This window comes from Carcharhinus amblyrhynchos, chromosome 18, assembly GCF_965287045.1.
Source record: "Carcharhinus amblyrhynchos chromosome 18, sCarAmb.v2.hapA, whole genome shotgun sequence".
Taxonomy (NCBI): domain Eukaryota; kingdom Metazoa; phylum Chordata; class Chondrichthyes; order Carcharhiniformes; family Carcharhinidae; genus Carcharhinus; species Carcharhinus amblyrhynchos.
In genome coordinates this window covers 26,413,159-26,425,378 of record NC_137341.1, presented here as the reverse complement: position 1 = coordinate 26,425,378, position 12,220 = coordinate 26,413,159, and the positions used below count along the sequence as shown (strand labels likewise).

Here is a 12,220-nt window from a genome sequence, read left to right as displayed (position 1 = left end):
GTCCCCTGAAAGGAAGAAAACACTCCTGCCTGGTGATTGTCAAGCGGTGTTCGAGTGTCTGCATGGTCTCGCCAATGTACTATGCCTCGGGACATCCTTTCCTACAGTGTATCAGGTAGACAACATTGGCTGAGTTGCAAGAGTATGTACCGTGTACCTGGTGGATGGTGTTTTCAAGTGAGATGATGGCATCCGTGTTGATGGTCTGGCACGTCTTGTAGAGGTTCCTGTGGCAGGGTTGTGTGGTGTCGTGGTCACTGTTCTCCTGAAGGCTGGATATTTGCTGCAGACAGTAGTCTGTTTGCGATTGAGCAGTTCCCCAAGCGGAGAAGCATTCTTCAACATGTCATTTGAAGACAAACATCTTTCCAAGGCCATCCTCACTTCTTGCCTTCAAACAACCGTACAACCTCAGACCATTGCCCAGGGGTGGGGGAATCAGGACAGGTTGTTGGTGATCTGGACACTTAAAAGCCTGAAGCTTTCAACCATTTCTGCTTCATCCCCGTTGATGTAGATGGGGGCATGTTCTTCACTTCCTGAATTCGATGACAGTCTCCTTCATTTTATTGACATCGAGGGAGAGATTATTGTCATTGCACCAGTTCACCAGATTCTCTATCTCATTCCTGTACCCTGTCTCGTCATTGTTTGAGATTCAACCCACTATTGTGGTGTTGTCAGCAAACTTGAAAATCGAGTTGGAGGAATTTGGCCACACAGTCATAGGTATATATGTATAGGAGACTGAGAACACAGCCCTGTGGAGCATCGATGTTGAGGATGATCGTGGATTCAGTGTTGTTGCCTGTCCTTACTGATTGTGTGGCCTGTAGGATAGGAAGTTCAGAATCCAGTCGCAGAGGGAGGTGCCGAAGCCCAGGCCATGGTGTTTGGAGATGAGTTTTGTAAGAATAATGGTGTTGAAAGCTGAGCTGTTGTCAATAAATAGGAGTCTGACATAGGTGTCTTTGTTATCTAGGTGATCCAAGATTGAGTGCAGGGACAGGGGGTAGCATCTGCTCTGCACCTGTTTCAGTTGGAGGTGAACTGTAGCGGATCCAGGCAGTCCATGAGACTGAAATTTATTTGTGCCATTTCAGAGCACTCCATAATGATGGGTGTCAGAGCAACTGGGCTGAATCACTGCTGTTCATTAAGGTCGCTCATCACCAGGGCAATTAGGGGTGGCAACAATTATCAGCCTTTCAAGTAATATCCACATCCTGTTGAAGAATAAAGAAACCACAAATTTGAGTATGATTTCTTGTAGATTGTATCTATTTTAGATGTCACTAGTAAATGTATCAAGTGAAAAGGCTGGGAAGGACCAGTGGGTGTAGTTAACCCATTCTGGAATGGAAGTGCTGTGCTTTTTAAAAACGTTAATTTAAAGACTAGTTTTCATTAACTTGACTGATTCTAAAAATGCACTTCAGTGTGGTGGACCAAGTCAAATGTTGGTATTCAGTTATTCTGGAATGATTCCTACAGTGCAGAAGGAGGCCATTCAGCTCATTGCATCTACACCAAACTCTCTGAAAGAACATCTGAGCCAGGCCTTCCCTATCACTGTAAACCTGTGCATTTACCATGGTCAACCCACCTAACCTGCACATCCCTGGATTGTGGGAAGAAACTGGAGCACCTAGAGGAAACCCTCTCAGACACAATGTGTAAACTCCATACAGGGCAGCACAGTGGTTAGCATTTACTGCTTCACAATGGCAGGGACCTGGGTTTGATTCCCAGTTTGGTCGCTGTCTGTGTGGAGTCTACACATTCTCCCCGTCCCTGCATGGGTTTTCTCCTGGTGCTCCGGTTTCCTCCCACTGTCCGGAAGGCATGCTGGTTAGGTGAATTGGCCATGCTAAATTCTCCCTCTGTACCTGAACAGGTGGCAGTGTGTGGCGACTGGGAGATTTTCACAGTAATTTCATTGCAGTATTAATGTAAGCCTACTAATAACTTTTACTTTGACAGTCACCCAAGGCCAGAATTGAACACCGGTCCCTGGCATTGAAAGGCAATCATACTTGCCACTGTATCATGTCTTACTCTCTTACCTGATGCTCTTACTTCAATTTCTTGTGTTGAAATGCTTTATCACTTCAGCTTCATGTCATTTATTATTTCAAAATATACAATTCTTTCGTAGTCTCAGGATTTTAGAATGGAATCTGTAAGGTCATCAATTTTTTGTTTATGGGGCTGCACATCCTGAATATTAAAGCACATTGTTACAAATTCTGCCTTCGATATCTTTCCTGTATTTGTTAGTTTGCAAGTGTATTAGTAGTTCTGTTTTTTTTCGATGGAAAAGCAGTATCTTCACTTGAATCTCAGATTTTCATTGGGTAACTAACATTGCTTTCTGTAATTAGATTGAGTGATGTGCCAAGGAGCATGAGGCTTCCAGGAGTGTGTCACCACTTACTGTGCAAAGAGATTCTCCTTCAAAAACGTGTCTGTTGCCCAAAATGTTAAATATTTGCCCCGTAATACCTATACCAACAGCTAATGGTAACAGCTTTTCTTTGTCTGTTATTCAAAATTAGATCGTTTCATACCTCCATTAAACAAGTTTTAACTCCAGGCCAACACAATTCATTAAATAGTAGAAAAGGTGTCTAACCAATAAAAATATAAAATACAGTAGCAAGCAGATAGTTTCGGGCTTGATAGATTATTTTTGACTGCTAGTTCATCTCACATTATCCTTAGGCTGGACAAGTGAATAACTGCTAGATTTTGACTATATAATCTTAGTATTCAACAAAATTAAAAAGTGGTTTACAAATTTCTTTTCAAATGACAAATTACCTCCAAACACTGATACATCCCAAGATTCATTCCTCCCACTTAAATGCTGATACACACTTGGAGAACGTCAATGATTTTGAAAGGAACTTGAATGGGCACTTCAGGGAAATAAGCTTGCAGAGCTTGCACATGGCGAAAATCTGCAGCAGGCGACGGTGCAGAGGGACCTCGGGGTCCTTGTGCATGAGTCGCAAAAACCCAGCTTGCAGGTGCAGCAGGTGGTCAGGAAGGCGAATGGGATGCTGGCCTTCATAGCGAGGGGGATTGAATATAAAAGTAGGGAGGTCTTGCTGCGGCTGTATAGGGCATTGGTGAGGCCGCAGCTGGAGTACTGTGTGCAGTTTTGGGCGCCATACTTACGCAAGGATATTTTGGCCTTGGAGGGAGTGCAGAGGAGGTTTACTAGGCTGATGCCGGAGTTGAGGGGGTTGAGCTATGAGGAGAGGCTGAATAAACTAGGCTTGTACTCGTTAGAGTTTAGAAGAATGAGGGGAGATCTCATTGAGACGTATGGGATGGATAGGATAGAGGTGGAAAGACTCTTCCCGCTCAGAAAGGACAGTAGGACTAGGGGGCACAGCCTCAAGATAAAGGGGGGGCAGTTTAGAACGGAGTTGAGGAAGAATTTCTTCACTCAAAGGGTGGTGAATCTCTGGAATTCTCTGCCCGTTGAAGTGGTGGAGGCTACCTCGCTAAATATTTTTAAGAAGCGTGTTGATGGGTTTTTGATAAGAGAGGGGATTAAGGGTTATGGGGAGAGGACGGGAATGTGGAACTGAGCCACGACAAATCAGCCATGATCTTATTGAATGGCGGGGCAGGCTCGAAGGGCTAGATGGCCTACTCCTGCTCCTATTTCTAATGTTCTTATGTTCTTAGAGCTACAGGTATGGAATGTGGGAATTAAACTGCTTGGGTTGCTCTACAGAGAGCAGCATAGACTTGGGTTGTATGGCCATCTTCTGTGCCATAATAACTCTTAACAGTCACACTCTTGGTCACCTTGTGCAATTTACTGAGTAAGCAAAGAAATATGCTTCCAGACAAGTTACAACCATTTCATAGTCTTTCTTCCATAGCTCAGTGCTTCCCTGCACAACAACATCATTTAGTCTCTTCTATACATGTTGAGCTTATCATTATTGTATCTTCACTGTTAAATCAGCTGAAGCCAGGCACAGACCTGGAACCCTCCTGATATTTGTGCTCAGAGGTACCTTTGCCAGTCAAGGTGTGGAGGAGAAATGATAACTTCTCAGGCTGGAATATTGCCTCGGGAAATTTGGCATTTTAGGAAGTTGCAAAGAGGCAAAATCTTGGACTGAGACCTGAATTCTATCACTGAGCATGTTGGTGAAACAACCTACTGCAGACCGTATAACACCTAAAAATAGCTAACTCCCAGTCTCTGTTGCTATTCATGTAATGGCAGTTTGCCCTCAGTGTAAGTCATATGACTTGGCCAGAAGAGAAGCACTTGGAACAAATGGGCTGTTTTTCTGTATTTTGGACAACAGGAAATATCTGTCGCCAAAGGAAGACCCCCTTCCTTAGCTGGACCATTAGAAGGTGCATCAACAGCTTTCATGTCCTGCAGTCCACAACTGGGATTTAAATTGTGCCGCCACCCCCTCCCACTAACTGGTCAGGCTTATTGTCAGACTAGTATTCCTCTTTGAGCCGCGGTGCCCCAATATGGAAGTTTCTAAGGACTGCTAAGTGTTATGTGCCAAGTGTGTCTAATCTGAGCTCTGTCTACAGCTCTTACATCATGTTTGTACTGCTTTTCTTATCTAAGCTCAGAACGCAGCTTCTAGAAAAAGTATATCAACGTATTCCAAAGCTAATGGAAGCCAGAGGAATTATAAAGTTGGTGGATTGGTGCCCGCCCAAAACAAGGGGAACAATTTTGAGTTCATAATGTTTAGTTGCTATATCACTCTGATCAGAGATTTGTTTAGATATTTACTCAGTAAATTACCCCTTGCTGATTTAAAATAAAGGCATTGATTGTGCTGGCAGTTCTTTATTCTGGAATTGGTGCATGTTTGTTTTTTTTTGATACTCTCTTCATTGCAATAAATGCAAATCCTCATTGAACAGTAAATGCATTCCCCAATGGGGAACAAAGCCATTGTGTCTCATCTTGTTCATACATACTGCTGATGTTCTCTGTCCAGTCAAACGCACTGAGGATAGGCACCTGTTTTGAGTTACTACGGTGTTGCTGCACATTTTAGAGATTTTGGGGTTGAAGTTTGTAAAATTTGTTGAATTTGCTTATGGAGGGGAAAGCAGGCAGTTAATCTGCCAGTTAATCTTTCTCATTTTATAGAACTATGTTTGACAGCATTTTTGTGGTAATGTAGCTTTATTTTCTGTGTATTACTGACTATTCTGACTATTACTTACGTGGCGAAAAACTGCAGCAGGCGACGGTGCAGAGGGACCTCGGGGTCCTTGTGCATGAGTCGCAAAAACCCAGCCTGCAGGTGCAGCAGGTGGTCAGGAAGGCGAATGGGATGCTGGCCTTCATAGCGAGGGGGATTGAATATAAAAGTAGGGAGGTCTTGCTGCAGCTGTATAGGGCATTGGTGAGGCCGCAGCTGGAGTACTGTGTGCAGTTTTGGGCGCCGCACCTGCGCAAGGATATTTTGGCCTTGGAGGGAGTGCAGAGGAGGTTTACTAGGCTGATACCGGAGTTGAGGGGGTTGAGCTATGAGGAGAGGCTGAATAAACTAGGCTTGTACTCGTTAGAGTTTAGAAGAATGAGGGGAGATCTCATTGAGACGTATAAGATGATGAATGGGATGGATAGGATAGAGGTGGAGAGACTCTTCCCGCTCAAAAAAGACAGTAGGACTAGGGGGCACAGCCTCAAGATAAAGGGGGGGCAGTTTAGAATGGAGTTGAGGAGGAACTTCTTCACTCAGAGGGTGGTGAATCTCTGGAATTCTCTGCCCGTTGAAGTGGTGGAGGCTGCCTCGCTAAATATTTTTAAGAAGCGGGTTGATGGGTTCTTGATAAGAGAGGGGATTAAGGGTTATGGGGAGAGGGCGGGAAAGTGGAACTGAGCCACGACAGATCAGCCATGATCTTATTGAATGGTGGGGCAGGCTCGAAGGGCCAGATGGCCTACTCCTGCTCCTATTTCTTATGTTCTTATGTAAACGTTTTAACATCTAGTAGTGATGTTATTTAAGTGTTCTAAACCCTTTCTTGGCATTAGTTTTGACTTAATGCTGTGTAAACCCATGTAGCAAAGATGCTATTCCTAAAGTTAACATTTTTGGAAAAGGCACAAAGTTTAGAAATTGTGGGAATAAAGCAGGTATTTAATCTTCCTTTGTTATCCCCCACCCTAATTTAGTCTTGCTGCAAGGCAGTTATATCAAACTGACTTATTCATGAGTTGTGACCACTGTTTGAAAGTGTGCATATTTTGTTCTGAAATAGATTCAGTACATGTTGTAAGTATTGACAGGTTAGCAAGGGCTTTATAAGCCTCATGTATGTTTTGGCCAGGCCAGAATGATCTTCAGCTTTATTTGAATTGCACATATAGACAAAGAATATTCTGTGGGAAAGTGCTCAACAGGGTACTTTTAAGGTTTTGGGGAAGGTCTTGTGTGAAATAAATTTGGCTGTCTCAATTATTCTCATTGGTCTAGCTGATGTGCCAACACATTGTGCTTTTACCTTTTTTATAGCACAATTTTTAACAGATAAGCAGTAGAATAAAACACATGAAAAAAAAAATTCTGTTCTTGGCACAAAGGGTTGGCTGGACTCGAAACATCAGCTGTTTCCTCTCCTTAAAGATGCTGCCACACCTGCTGAGATTTTCCAGCGTTTTCTCATTTGGTTTCAGATTCCAGCATCCACAATAATTTGTTTTTTCTGTTTTTCTTGATGTCACCATTCCCTCCTCAAAAAATCATTCCCTGCAAGCACCCTCCTCCCTTTTCATTCAAGCCTTTGAATGTGCTGTCGCCTCTTGAAACCATGCTCTTCTTTTCCTGAACTCCATGTTTGAAATCTTCCCAATAGGCTTCTCCCCTATCGCAGTACCAAAACAACCCTTATAAGATGTAATTTGTGACCTTGCTGTAACTGTGACCCTGGTAAACTATTTCTCCTCATCCTTCCTTCTTTACTTGCCTGTAGCCTTTGACAAGTTGACCTCACCATTCTCCTCCAGTGTCTCTCCACTGGTGTTGAGCAGGTTATTGGAATTTAGGAGATTGAAAGGTGATCTTATTGAAGCATGTAAGATTCTGAGGGGGCTTGACAAGGAACATGCTAAGACGATGTTTCTCCTCTTGGGAAATCTAAAACTAGGGGGCACAGCTGCAGAATAAGGAGTCTTCCATTTAATACTGAGATGAGGAATTTCATTTGAGGGTCATCAGTCTTTGAAATTATCTTCCCCAGCGAGCAGTGGAGGCTGGATCATTGAATATATTCAAGGCTGAGTTAAATTTTTGATCTACAAGAGTTGAGGGTTATGGAGGGACAGGAAAATAGGATTCCATGCCTCAATCCGATGTGAGATGATCTTGTTGAATGTCAGGCAGGTTCAAATGTCCTATCCTTCATTTTCTTAAGTATTTCATTATCCTTAAGGCGATTTGGCAAATACTGATCTTGTGAAAGGTGCTATATAGCATCAATTTTTCACTTCCTATCCACTTCATGTCAGAATCCCAGAAAAAAGTCAAAAATGTAAAAGCAAAATACTGGAAATTTGAAGTAAAAATAGAAAATGCTGGAAAAGCTTAGCAAATCTGGGAGTATCTCCTGGAGTGAAAGAGTTAACATCTGAATCACCTAAGGCTCTTTTTATCAAAAAATGCCCAACCTTTTCTGATCATATTCAGAATCTCCCCTGCCCCCAAGAATGTAGTTTTTGTGGTAGAAAGAAAGATAATAGTAAGGTGATATGATATGATATCTTCCTGTATTGCTCAGGCTTTCTTTCTACTGCTGTTGATGGATGTTTCCATAATAATCTTTCTAACAGAAAGTGGTGTGGGTAAGAGTTAAAACTTTGGTTTGGAGTGGTCTCTGTGAAAATAAGATTTATTTTGCCCACAGTATGATATTTGTGCAGCTCATGCAATTGAGTGGCACTGATTGGCACTGATTGTAACTGAACAAAGAATGTATCAACAAACTCAGGTACAGAATTGAGGCTCTTTTCCAATTGAGACTTGCTTAGTTATTTATTGAGCACGTCTCCTATCTTGAAAGATTTCACAGAAACATTCAGCCAAAATAGTAGAGATTCCATTTCATGTATGTTATTTGACACTGATCTAGATTTTAAATTTTGGTTTTTTTTCTCTTTTATAGAAAGGCATCACAATTGGGAGCATGTGTAGTAGTCATGTGTAGGATTAAAAAAGCAGGAACTGTTGGTAAGCCTCTTGGGCTTTAATTCTTCTGTTCCAGCCTTGCCCTCAAAAGGGTAATGAGTGCCAAAAAAAGTCACATTTCAGTGAAGAAATTGAAGCAGTAATTAGAAATAAATAATATTGAAAAAGATGGGATTACTGGGCGCATGTCTTCAGTCTCATGGTTTTCAATTTGTGTTAAGAAAATCGGTTGTGATGACAGTGCTTGTGATTATTAAGACCAAATCTGTTTGGCGGCATGTGGTTTAAGATGAAGTGTAGTGATGTGTATATTCTACTGCCTTTTGAGGCCAGGTAAGATTGCATGACGGTGGTGGTATAACAAGGATATTGAAGAAAAAATCTATTTAATGTCTGGCTTTAGTCAAATTGTCTAGATGCAGAGTAGGCAAAATCAGTCACTGGGCCGTAGGAAACGAGTTTACTAAGAAGAGTGTACTGAGCTGCTGAGCCCAATAAAGTTATCTAGTGTAATAGTACTAAAGTCTAGAAGTGGTAGCAACAGAGGGGATAGAATATTATTTTAGACGAACAGGCTGCTCAAACTAAGTATTACATTCACTGAACCATAAATAGTTGACAGGACTCAAATTCTTTGACAGAAAGAACTCGCCCTTTTGGCTGCTGAGGGAAAGTAATGAAGAAATGCAGATTTCATAGGATGTGCAGGAACAGGGAGAGCTAAAGGTGTGTGTAAACAAGCTGCTTGAGTGTTCTTGGACTGCACTCATCCAGGCAAGTGGAAAGTGCTCCATCACATTCTGACTTTTGCGTCTTGTCGATTGTGGGCAGCTTTTGGGGAGTCAGGAGGTATGTTACTAGCGATAGTATTTATATGGCTAGTCCAATTGATCAACCTCAGGATGTTGATAGTGCCATGAATAATGATTACCACTTCTCTTATTGCTTACTTGCTCTCTTGCTTTGTCTTCTCTCTTTAATCACACCTTCCTACACTTGATGACCCCTTGCCCCAACTATTTAAAGCCCTGTCTACCACTGTAGTTGTATAACTTAACCAGAGCGCTGGCCCCAGCATGATTCAAATAAGACCATCTCCATGGTACAGCTCCCTCTTTCATTTTCCCTTTGCCAATTTGCTCATGGTTCAGTAGTTAGTACTCCAGAGATTACGTTTAGGTTCTGCTTTTGAATTTGGTCTCTAGCTGTTTATACTCCTTCAGAAGAACCACTGATGAGTTCTGCTTTTGTCATTGATATCTGCGTGGACCAGGACCACTGGATCTTTCTCCCCCTCCCCCAGAAGACCCACCCTCTCCACTGTAAATTCCTCCCCAGCCCAGAGCAGGTGTCTTGAACCCTGACAACACAGGCATTGGACTCTTTTCTCTCATCTACAGAGAACCGTGCCTCTCACACATACTATACAGTCCCTGCTGCCGTTATTCCCATTGATGTCTCCTGCTTGAATGGCTTTCTGTACTATGGTCAGTTTGCTTCTCCACCACTGTCATCCATACAGGTTGCAAGAACCTCAAACCTGTTAGACAATTGCAAAGGCTGAGGCTCAACATTAAACCTCCTTCATCCCCATACCTGTCTGACTCTCAATCATACTCTGACCATTAACCAGATCAGAATATCCTGTCCTAACTGGTGTGATACCTCTTTGAGTAAAGTGTTCAAGTAGCTTTTCCTCCCCTGTGAGGTATTGCAGTCATGATGTGGGTATGCCGGTGTTGGACTGGCGTAAACACAATAAAAAGTCTGACAACACCAGGTTTTAGTCCAACCTATTTATTTGATAATATACTCACAAGCTTTCGAGGGGACTGCCTCTTCGTCAGGTGAATGGAGAGTTCTGGCCTCAGACAGAGCATATAAAGCACAGACAGTTTAGAGGTTACTGATTAAAATGCGAATCCTTACGCCTAACCTGCTGTTCAAGACCTGAAGTGGCTGATAATGTGAGTGGAAGGAGCACGGATCACAGTTTAAAGAGATGTGTATTGTCTCCAGACAGTACAGTAAGTGAGGTTTTGCAAACCCAGGCAAGTCATGGGGGTTACAGATAGTGCGACATGAACCCAAGATCCCTGTTGAGACCGTCCTCATGTGTGCAGAACTTGGCTATCAGTCTCTGTTCAGCGACTCTGCGCTGTCGTGTGTCGTGAAGGCCGCCTTGGAGAATGCTTACCCGAAGGTCAGAGGCTGAATGCCCGTGACCACTGAAGTGTTCGCCAACAGGAAGGGAACAGTCTTGCCTGGTGACTGTCGAGCGATGTTCATTCATCCGTTGTCGTAGCGTCTGCATGGTCTCCCCAATGTACCATGCTTCGGGACATCCTTTCTTGCAACGTATCAGGTAGACAATGTTGGCCGAGTTGCAAGAGTATTTATCATGTACCTGGTGGATGGTATTCTCACGTGTGATGATGGTATCCGTGTCGATGATCCGGCATGTCTTGCAGAGGTTGCTGTGACAGGGTTGTGTGGTATTGTGGTCACTGTTCTCCTGAAGGCTGGGTAGTTTGCTGCGAACAATGGTCTGTTTGAGGTTGTGTGGCTGTCTGAAAGCAAGAAGTGGGGGTGTGGGGATAGCCCTGGCGAGATGTTCGTCTTCATCAGTGATATGTTGAAGACTCCGGAGAAGATGTCGTAGCTTCTCCGCTCCGGGGAAGTACTGGATGACGAAGGGTACTCTGTCCACTGTGTCCTGTGTTTGCCTTCTGAGGAGATCGGTGCGGTTTTTCGCTGTGGCGCATCGGAACTGCCGATCTATGAGTCGAGCACCATATCCTGTTCTTACGAGGGCATCTTTCAGGGTCTGGAGGTGTCTGTCACGATCCTCCTCATCTGAGCAAATCCTGTGTATACGGAGGGCTTGTCCATAGGGAATAGCTTCTTTAACATGTTTAGGGTGGAAACTGGAGAAGTGGAGCATTGTGAGATTGTCTGTGGGCTTGCGGTACAGTGAGGTGCTGAGGTGACCGTCCTTAATGGAGATGCGTGTGTCCAAGAATGCAACTGATTCTGGGGAATAGTCCATGGTGAGTCTGATGGTGGGGTGGAATTTGTTGATATCATCATATAGTTGTTTCAGTGATTGTTCACCATGAGGCCAAAGGAAGAAAATGTCATCGATGTATCTAGTGTACAGCATCGGTTGAAGATTCTGTGCAGTGAAGAAGTCTTGTTCGAACCTGTGCATGAAGATGTTGGCATATTGAGGTGCAAATTTGGCCCCCATGGCTGTTCCATGTGTCTGGATGAAAAACTGGTTGTTGAAGGTCAGCAGCTCAATCTTGAGTCAAGCTCCTCAAGCCAGTAGCTTTGCTGTGGGTCACATTGACATGATGTGGAGATCCCGGCATTTGGACTGGAGTAAACACAGTAAGAAGTCTCTCAACACCAGGTTAAAGTCCAACAGTTTATTTGGTAGTAAAACCCACAAGTTTTCAGAACGCTGTTCCTTCGTCAGGTGAATGGAGAGTTCTCCACTCACCTGACAAAAGAACAGCATTCTGAAAGCTTGTGGGTTTTACTACCAAATAAACCGTTGGACTTTAACCTGGTGTTGAGACTTCTTACTGTGGTCGCATTGACATCCAGGAGCTCCCACTTGATGCAGTCACAACAGATCACCTACCCTGTCATCTTTATTATGTATTTATTATTTTCTTAATTGATTAAAAATCTTGCAATTTCCAAAAAGCTCTATCATTACTAAAGTTTATTAATAAAATAAAGCCCTCATATTATAAATTCGACCAGTTTTGAAAGGTAAATGAGCAAAATACATGCATCAATCAATTAACTGTTGTGCAATCGCGTTTGGACTTTTTCCCCAACGTGGCTCCAAACCGCTTTGCCCAATGCTGCTCCCATGCTGGCAGGTTGTTCAGCTTATAATATCTGTTAATGAGTGAGCTGAGGTGTTGGGCAGTTAGTTTCATTGTCAATGGGATATGACATAGTCACCAATTCTGATTGCTGCCCTTAAGTTCTTAGGCTAGGCA

At 43.1% G+C, this 12,220-nt stretch overlaps 1 protein-coding gene across 1 annotated transcript in view; it reads left to right on the top strand.

Moving 5' to 3' along the window:
- Positions 1-12,220, top strand: part of alkbh5 (alkB homolog 5, RNA demethylase) — a 35,751-nt gene that overhangs the window by 18,031 nt on the left and 5,500 nt on the right. The window lies entirely within an intron of this gene.